Source organism: Polypterus senegalus, unplaced genomic scaffold (assembly GCF_016835505.1).
Source record: "Polypterus senegalus isolate Bchr_013 unplaced genomic scaffold, ASM1683550v1 scaffold_2882, whole genome shotgun sequence".
Lineage (NCBI taxonomy): Eukaryota > Metazoa > Chordata > Cladistia > Polypteriformes > Polypteridae > Polypterus > Polypterus senegalus.
In genome coordinates, this window is record NW_024380997.1 from 1 (window position 1) to 8438 (window position 8438).

The following is an 8438-nucleotide window of genomic DNA, read 5'->3' on the forward strand; positions in this document are numbered from 1 at the left end:
AATTTAGCATGTGAAAGGCCCTTCAATGAAAATCACATTTTGGGGGGTCCATCATGGTTTTGTTGAAGAAGCTGGGGGACTAAGGGAAGGCCTTCACCCAATGCTGATTTGATCAACTAACACCTAAAAAACAAAAATATAAAAGACACCAAAAGAAAGAGGAATATCAATAACAACCTTATAAGTTTCCTTTGAATAAGTTTCCTTTACTTTTTACAAAAACAAAACAATCTTGTTAAAAAGGATTTAATGAACCTTCCTTCCCAAATATAATTATGGACTGAAAATAAGTTTCCTTTGAAGAAAACAAAAGAATAAAAAAATACATATCTTTTTGATAAGTTTCCTTTGCTTTTATTAAAGGACAAAACAACTTGTTGTAAAAGAATAAGTATATCCAAAAGGAAAAACTGAACGAATTACAAAACTGGTTTTAAAATGTATGGACATATGAATGTTTTGTCTTGTATTTTCAATCTCTTCTCTCCACCAACCATAGAGGTTGAAATATTAAGGTTCTAGGACTCAGACCAGGATCCTGAGGGCAGGAGAACCTGGAGGAGACAAGACAAAAACAAAGAGAAATTGCAGGACTGGGACTGTGAGGCAGTGGGAAAAGGGGAAAGGGATTCCAAAACCGGGCAATAAAGGTAACCTTTTCTCCCATGCACACAGCAGGAATGAGATAACAACTTGGAGCAAAAAACAACTCTAGGAACTTCACTCACCTTAGTGGGGACACTTACATTAGAGAAACCAGACTACTAAGCCAAGGAACAAGGGATCAATAAAGACACATAATGGAGAAAATATCATTCCTTTAACAAGGATGAATATCAACAACTTTAATATAAGGAAGGTCCTTTTGACCATGATCTAAAAGAACACCAACAACAAAAAGAATTTAACCCAAATTTCATAAACAGGGAGGAAGGATAACAACATTGGAACACAAGGGAAACTAAAATAAAACAACAAGAAAAGAAATAGAATAAACCTAAGAGCCTCGAACCAAAAGAATTTAATTAAATCTAGTCTACATGTCTAATAAATAAATAAGGAAATAAAAATCTACTTACCCTAGAGACACCTGTTAATGAAAGGGTCTCTAATCCCGTACAGGCCTAACACAAAAAATAGACATGAGAGGATAAAGGGGGTCAACAGTGTCACATAGGCCCTAAACTCAATACAAGACTAGTTAATTAATCACCTTAAGTAAGCAATGGACACTAAAGAAAAGCTTACCTTTTACTCCAGAGACATCTGTTAAAGAAAAAGTCTCAAATTCATACAAGCCTAAAGCATAAGAAGTACATAAGGAATATGAAAACAAAACAACAGACAAAAGGATTTACTCCAGAGACACCTGTAAAAGAAAGGGTCTCAAACTCTACTTAAACTTAAGACCTAATACTCATCATATTGAAACAGAATGGAAACTAAAATAAAATAACAAGAAAAAGATAGAATAAACTCAAGAGCTTCGAACCAACAGGATTTGATTAAATCTAGTCTACATGTCTAATAAATAAATAAGGAAATAAAAATCTATTTACCCTAGAGACACCTGTTAAAGAAAGGGTCTCTAACCCCGTACAGGCCTAAGGCCTAATACACAAAAAGAAACAACTTTTTAATCACTGAAAAGAAACAAGGGGGACTCCAACCTCAATGGATGAGAGTACTAACCCATAACATACCCAAAACCTAAGGATACACAAAAAATAGGCATAAGAGGATAAAGGGGGTCAACAGTGTCAAATAGGCCCTAAACTCAATACAAGACTAGTTAATCAGTCACCTTAATTAAGCAATGGACACTAAAAACGCTTAATTTTTACTCCAGGAGACACCTGTCAAAGAAAAGCTCTCAAATTTTATACAAGCCTAAAGCCTTACAATTACATATGGAATATGAAAATAAAAATAACAGGCAAAAGATCTGATTAAATCTAGTCTACATGTCTAATAAATAAAGAAGGAGATAAAAATCTACTTACCCTAGAGACAACTGGTAAAGAAAGGGTCTCTAATCTCGTACAGGCCTAAGGCCTAAAAAACACAAATAAACAATTCTTCAACCACGAAAAGCAAGGGGACTCCAACCTCAAAGGATGAGAGTACCAACCCCTAACATACCCAAAACCTAAGGACACAAAAAATAGACATGAGAGGATAAAGGGGGTCAACAGTGTCACATAGGCCCTAAACTCAATACAAGACTAGTTGATTAATCACCTAAAGTAAGTAATGGACACTAAACAAAAGCTTACCTTTTACTCCAGAGACATCTGCTAAAGAAAAAGTCTCAAATTCATACAAACCTAAAGCCTAATAAGTACATAAGGAATATGAAAATAAAACAACAGGCAAAAAGATTTATTCCAGAGACACCTGTAAAAGAAAGGGTCTCAAACTCTACTTAAACTTAAGGCCTAATACTCATCATATTGAAACATAATGGAAACTAAAATAAAGAAATGGATCCACAACACACTCTAAACTTAAAGGGACAAACTAAAAAGGGAAGATTAAGGATAAAGGGGGTCACTAATGTCACACAGACCCTAAACTTACAAAAAAACTAACCATCTACTCACCTTAGAATCAAAAGACATTAACTCTCTAAGGAAATTACCCGGAATAAGGAGTTGTTTAAACAAACAGTTCTGCTACATAGGAGTCAAATCTGTAATTCGGGTTCCACGAGCCATCAGCTCAAAAGGTAGATGATGGGTTTTTTTCTTCCTTATAGGGAAAACCTTGCTGAGTGTTTTTGCTGCAATGCAATATGATATTTAAATGGGAAAATGAGATTTGATTAAATCTAGTCTACATGTCTAAAAGATAAACAAGGAGATAAAAATCTACTTACCCTAGAGACAACTTAAAGAAAGGGTCTCTAACCTCGTACAGGCCTAAGGCCTAAAAAACTCAAATAAACAATTCTTCAACCACTGAAAAAAAGCAAGGGGGACTCCAACCTCAAAGGATGAGAGTACCAACCCATAACATACCCAAAACCTAAGGACACAAAAAATAGACATGAGAGGATAAAGGGGGTCAACAGTGTCACATAGGCCCTAAACTCAATACAAGACTAGCTAATTAATCACCTAAAGTAAGCAATGGACACTAAAAAAAGCTTAACTTTTACTCCAGAGACATCTGTTAAAGAAAAGTCTCAAATTCATACAAGCCAAAAGCCTAATAAGTACATAAGGAATATGAAAACAAAAACAACAGACAAAAAGATTTACTCCAGAGACACCTGTAAAAGAAAGGGTCTCAAACTCTACTTAAACTTAAGGCCTAATACTCATCATATTGAAACAGAGTGGAAACTAAAATAAAATAACAAGAAAAGATAGAATAAACTCAAGAGCTTCGAACCAACAGGATTTGATTAAATCTAGTCTATATGTCTAATAAATAAACAAGGAGATAAAAATCTACTTACCCTAGAGACACCTGTTAAAGAAAAGGTCTCTAATCTCGTACAGGCCTAAGGCCCAATACACACAAAAAAATAACTCTTCAATCACTGAAAAGAAGCAAGGGGGACTCCAACCTCAAAGGATGAGAGTACTAACCCATAACATACCCAAAACCTAAGGACACAAAAAATAGACATAAGAGGATAAAGGGGGCCAACAGTGTCATATAGGCCCTAAACTCAATACAAGACTAGTTAATTAATCACCTTAATTAAGCAATGGACACTAAAAACGCTTAATTTTTACTCCGGAGACATCTGTTAAAGAAAAGCTCTCAAATTCTACACAAGCTTAAAGCCCAACAATTACATATGGAATATGAAATTAAAAATAACAGGCAAAAGATTTGATTAAATCTAGTCTACATGTCTAATAAATAAATAAGGAGATAAAAATCTACTTACCCTAGAGACAACCATTAAAGAAAGGGTCTCTAATCTCGTACAGGCCTAAGGCCTAAAAAACACAAACAACTCTTCAATCACTGAAAAGAAACAAGGGGGACTCCAACCTCAAGGGATGAGGATACTAACCCACAACATACCCAAAATTTAAGGAGACAAAAAAATAGACATGAGAGGATAAAGGGGGTCAACAGTGTCACATAGGCCCTAAACTCAAGACAGGACTAATTAATTAATCATCTTAAGTAAGCAATGGACAATCAAGATTTAATTTTAAAGTTTATTTCAGAGATACCTATACAAGAAAGGGTCTCAGACTCTATTCAAATTCAAGGCCTGACACCCATAAAGGGACAGACTCTCAATTTTAAAGGAGGGACAAGAAGGAGATAACCTCATTAAAGTAATTGCATTGTTTTACAACACACTTGAAACCCAAGGGGACAACCTAGAAGGGAAGACCAAGGATAAAGGGGGTCGCTGATGTCTATTAGACCCTAAACTTACAGGAAAATTAATCATCTACTCACCTTAGGAATAAAAGACATTAACTTTCTAAGGAAAATACTCAGAATAAAGATTTGTATAGACAAACATCTCTATCACATACAGGAATAGCATCTGTTATAACATCACCCATAAGTAAGATACAAGGGACACTCTATTGAAAGAAAAGGGAAGGACACATAGAAAGGACACTTTAACTAAGACAGCATTCAAATGATGCATTTTTTTTAAAAAAATACTGCCCCTCCCTCCTGATTCTAACAAGAGGAGGTAGTGAAATGCATCATGGAAGTGATTATTTGAAATTTAAACATAGGGAGGTCCCCTTTCGGGGCGGAGCATGACAAAAGGCACTTGGACAACGGTCGAGTGTTTGAATCATTCCAAATAGGACTTACAGAGAGCAAACAACGCTCAAAATTAGTTAACAATTTGAAATCATTTTTAAAAAAGTGTTTAATATTTAAAATCTTGCAAAATAAAAAACTTTTCTTTAGAGAATACTACACATCTTAAGAAGAATCAAATCTGAAATTCGGGTTCCACGAGCCACCAGCTCAAAGGTAGATGGCGGTTTTTTCTATTCCTTATAGGGAAAGCTATGTCGAGTGTTTTTTTATGCAATGCAATTGACAACTTGAGAGAAAGTCAATGACCAATGTTATACAAAAGAACTTAATTGATACTGTATATTGAGAAAAAGAAAGTATATGCAAATTATGTTGGCTACATGATGAAAAAGAAAGGAATCCGTGAGAAAGAGAAATGTAATAATGGCGGCAGCCATGTGCTTTTAAACGGTTGTTGGAACTTGTTAACCCGGGCGGGAACGAGTTGAACATAAAGTATTGTTGGAAAATAGACTGTTTTATAAAATATGATGGATTCTTCAGATTTGCTAGAGAAAATGGACAAAGATGATTGATCGTGATTTTTGAATGAAATGAATGGGACACAGTAATTGTGAACTTGAAAAGACAGGTCTAGATTTGTTACTCCGGGCGGTAACGGATTGGACAGAAAGTTGATTAGAAGGAATGGATTGTGGCAAAATAAAAGAATGTTTTAAAGGAAATGTTTGGAGGACTAGCTAAGGAGTTGTTTTTCGCGGATTGAAATCGGAACGGATGGAAAAGCAGGCTTGAACTTGAAAGCGTTGCCTAAAGGAGGCACAAAAGGGTACTTTGACACGGAATAGTTTGACATTTGGACATTGATTATACAAAAATTTGGAAATCCAGTATCAAAACGATAGAAAAGAAAGAAATGTATCCCCAGGATAAAAACTACGCACGAAAGGTGCAAAGAACAGTTGTTGAAAAAAATTCCTAAAACAAAAAATAAATGGAAAAAGGAAAAATTTAAACATGCAAAAAAACTCAAACCCAGTAAGAAGGGATATGCATGGTTTATTTTCAACTAAATATGTAAAAATAATTTGGTGCAGGCAAGACTGCAGGAGCACACAGTGGGATTTTGAAAAAATGCCCTACCCTGCTACAAGAGAGAAACAGCAAAATCAACTCATGCAATAAGAATTATTTCTAATCTTTGATAATTTGCATGATTTTATTCATACAAAAAGCAAAAAAATAACCTGACTGCAACCTTGATAACTACAAGGCTTGATACAAAAAATAAAGGACACCTTCTACGAAGAAGATTAACATAATACTTATACTTATACTATATATTTTATATTATATATTATATTATATGGCATTTTGAAGCACAACTGGGAAAGAGTGGCGGGCGCAAAAAGCGAGAGTGCCACCACCAGGCAGTTTCTTTGTGTAAGCTGTCTGGTTTACATAGTGCTCGTAAGATCACTCTAATCAACGGTGTATGCCCTTGAGGTGTATACTAATAAAAAACCTAACCCTAACCCTAACCCTAACCCTAACCCTAACCCTAACCCTAACCCTAATTCAGGGCAGAAAAGTAGGTGTGAAAAAGAAGGGTTAATTCAGTTCCATGAAAGAAGGGTGAAAAAGATGGGTTAATTCAGTTCCATGAAAGAAGGGTGAAAAAGAAGGGTTAATTCAGTTCCATGAAAGAAGGGTGAAAAAGAAGGGTTAATTCAGTTCCATGAAAGAAGGGTGAAAAAGAAGGGTTAATTCAGGCAGAAAAGTAGGTGTGAAAAGAAGGTTAATTCAGGGCAGAAAAGTAGGTGTGAAAAAGAAGGGTTAATTCAGGGCAGAAAAGTAGGTGTGTAAAAGAAGGGTTAATTCAGTTCCATGAAAGAAGGGTGAAAAAGATGGGTTAATTCAGTTCCATGAAAGAAGGGTGAAAAAGAAGGGTTAATTCAGGGCAGAAAGGTAGGTGTGTAAAAGAAGGGTTAATTCAGTTCCATGAAAGAAGGGTGAAAAAGAAGGGTTAATTCAGGGCAGAAAAGTAGGTGTGAAAAGAAGGGTTAATTCAGGGCAGAAAAGTAGGTGTGAAAAGAAAGGGTTAATTCAGTTCCATGAAAGAAGGGTGAAAAAGAAGGGTTAATTCAGTTCCATGAAAGAAGGGTGAAAAAGAAGGGTTAATTCAGTTCCATGAAAGAAGGGTGAAAAAGAAGGGTTAATTCAGGTTCCATGAAAGAAGGGTGAAAAAGAAGGGTTAATTCAGGCAGAAAGTAGGTGTGAAAAGAAGGGTTAATTCAGGGCAGAAAAGTAGGTGTGAAAAAGAAGGGTTAATTCAGGGGCAGAAAAGTAGGTGTGAAAAGAAGGGTTAATTCAGTTCCATGAAAGAAGGGTGAAAAAGAAGGGTTAATTCAGTTCCATGAAAGAAGGGTGAAAAAGAAGGGTTAATTCAGGGCAGAAAAGTAGGTGTGAAAAAGAACGGTTAATTCAGTTCCATGAAAGAAGGGTGAAAAGAAGGGTTAATTCAGTTCCATGCAAGAAGGGTGAAAAGAAGGGTTAATTCAGGCCAGAAAAGTAGGTGTGAAAAAGAAGGGTTAATTCAGGGCTTCCATGAAAGAAGGGTGAAAAAGAAGGGTTAATTCAGGCAGAAAAGTAGGTGTGAAAAGAAGGGTTAATTCAGGGCAGAAAAGTAGGTGTGAAAAGAAGGGTTAATTCAGTTCCATGAAAGAAGGGTGAAAAGAAGGGTTAATTCAGTTCCATGAAAGAAGGGTGAAAAGAAGGGTTAATTCAGTTCCATGAAAGAAGGGTGAAAAGAAGGGTTAATTCAGTTCCATGAAAGAAGGGTGAAAAGAAGGGTTAATTCAGGCAGAAAAGTAGGTGTGAAAAAGAAGGGTTAATTCAGTTCCATGAAAGAAGGGTGAAAAAGAAGGGTTAATTCAGTTCCATGAAAGAAGGGTGAAAAAGAAGGGTTAATTCAGGCAGAAAAGTAGGTGTGAAAAAGAAGGGTTAATTCAGTTCCATGAAAGAAGGGTGAAAAAGAAAGGTTAATTCAGTTCCATGAAAGAAGGGTGAAAAGAAGGGTTAATTCAGTTCCATGAAAGAAGGGTGAAAAAGAAGGGTTAATTCAGTTCCATGAAAGAAGGGTGAAAAGAAGGGTTAATTCAGTTCCATGAAAGAAGGGTGAAAAAGAAGGGTTAATTCAGGCAGAAAAGTAGGTGTGAAAAAGAAGGGTTAATTCAGGGCAGAACAATAAGTGTGAAAAAGAAGAGTTAATTCAGGGCAGAACAATAAGTTTGAAAAAGAAGGGCTAATTCAGGGCAGAACAATAAGTGTGAAAAAGAAGGGTTAATTCAGGGCAGAACAATAAGTGTGAAAAAGAAGGGTTAATTCCAAAAGGGAAAACAAGGGTTGAAAGAGAAGGGTTAATTCAGGAGTGCAAAATTGGGGTTCACATGAATAGTTAATTCCGGAAATTAAAGTTTGGGGATACAATGGGTTAATCTGGAGTTCCAAATTAGGAAGGATGTGAAGCTATCATTTGGTAATCGATGTGAAAGGTTAATCTGCAGGGCAATATGTGCAGAATGTGAAGTGTTAATCTGTAATTCGAAATTAGTCGAAATTAGATGCAACAACTCAATTCTTGATTTCTGAATTAGGGGTTTATCAAATGGTTTCTT

At 35.7% G+C, this 8438-nt stretch overlaps 1 long non-coding RNA gene across 3 annotated transcripts; it reads right to left on the bottom strand.

The window, feature by feature from the left end:
* Nucleotides 1-50: 50 nt before the first annotated feature.
* LOC120520467 lies at nucleotides 51-2956 on the bottom strand. Of its 3 annotated transcripts, none has more exons than XR_005631838.1 (6): nucleotides 2879-2956; nucleotides 2642-2782; nucleotides 2004-2055; nucleotides 1249-1299; nucleotides 1080-1124; nucleotides 51-123 (listed from the first exon to the last, which is right to left on the bottom strand). It is a non-coding gene; the product is annotated as an uncharacterized LOC120520467 (long non-coding RNA). The 3 variants fall into 3 exon arrangements; XR_005631837.1 differs by having other exon boundaries at nucleotides 2604-2782; XR_005631839.1 differs by lacking the exon at nucleotides 51-123 and adding an exon at nucleotides 451-554 and having other exon boundaries at nucleotides 2604-2782.
* Nucleotides 2957-8438: the final 5482 nt, after the last annotated feature.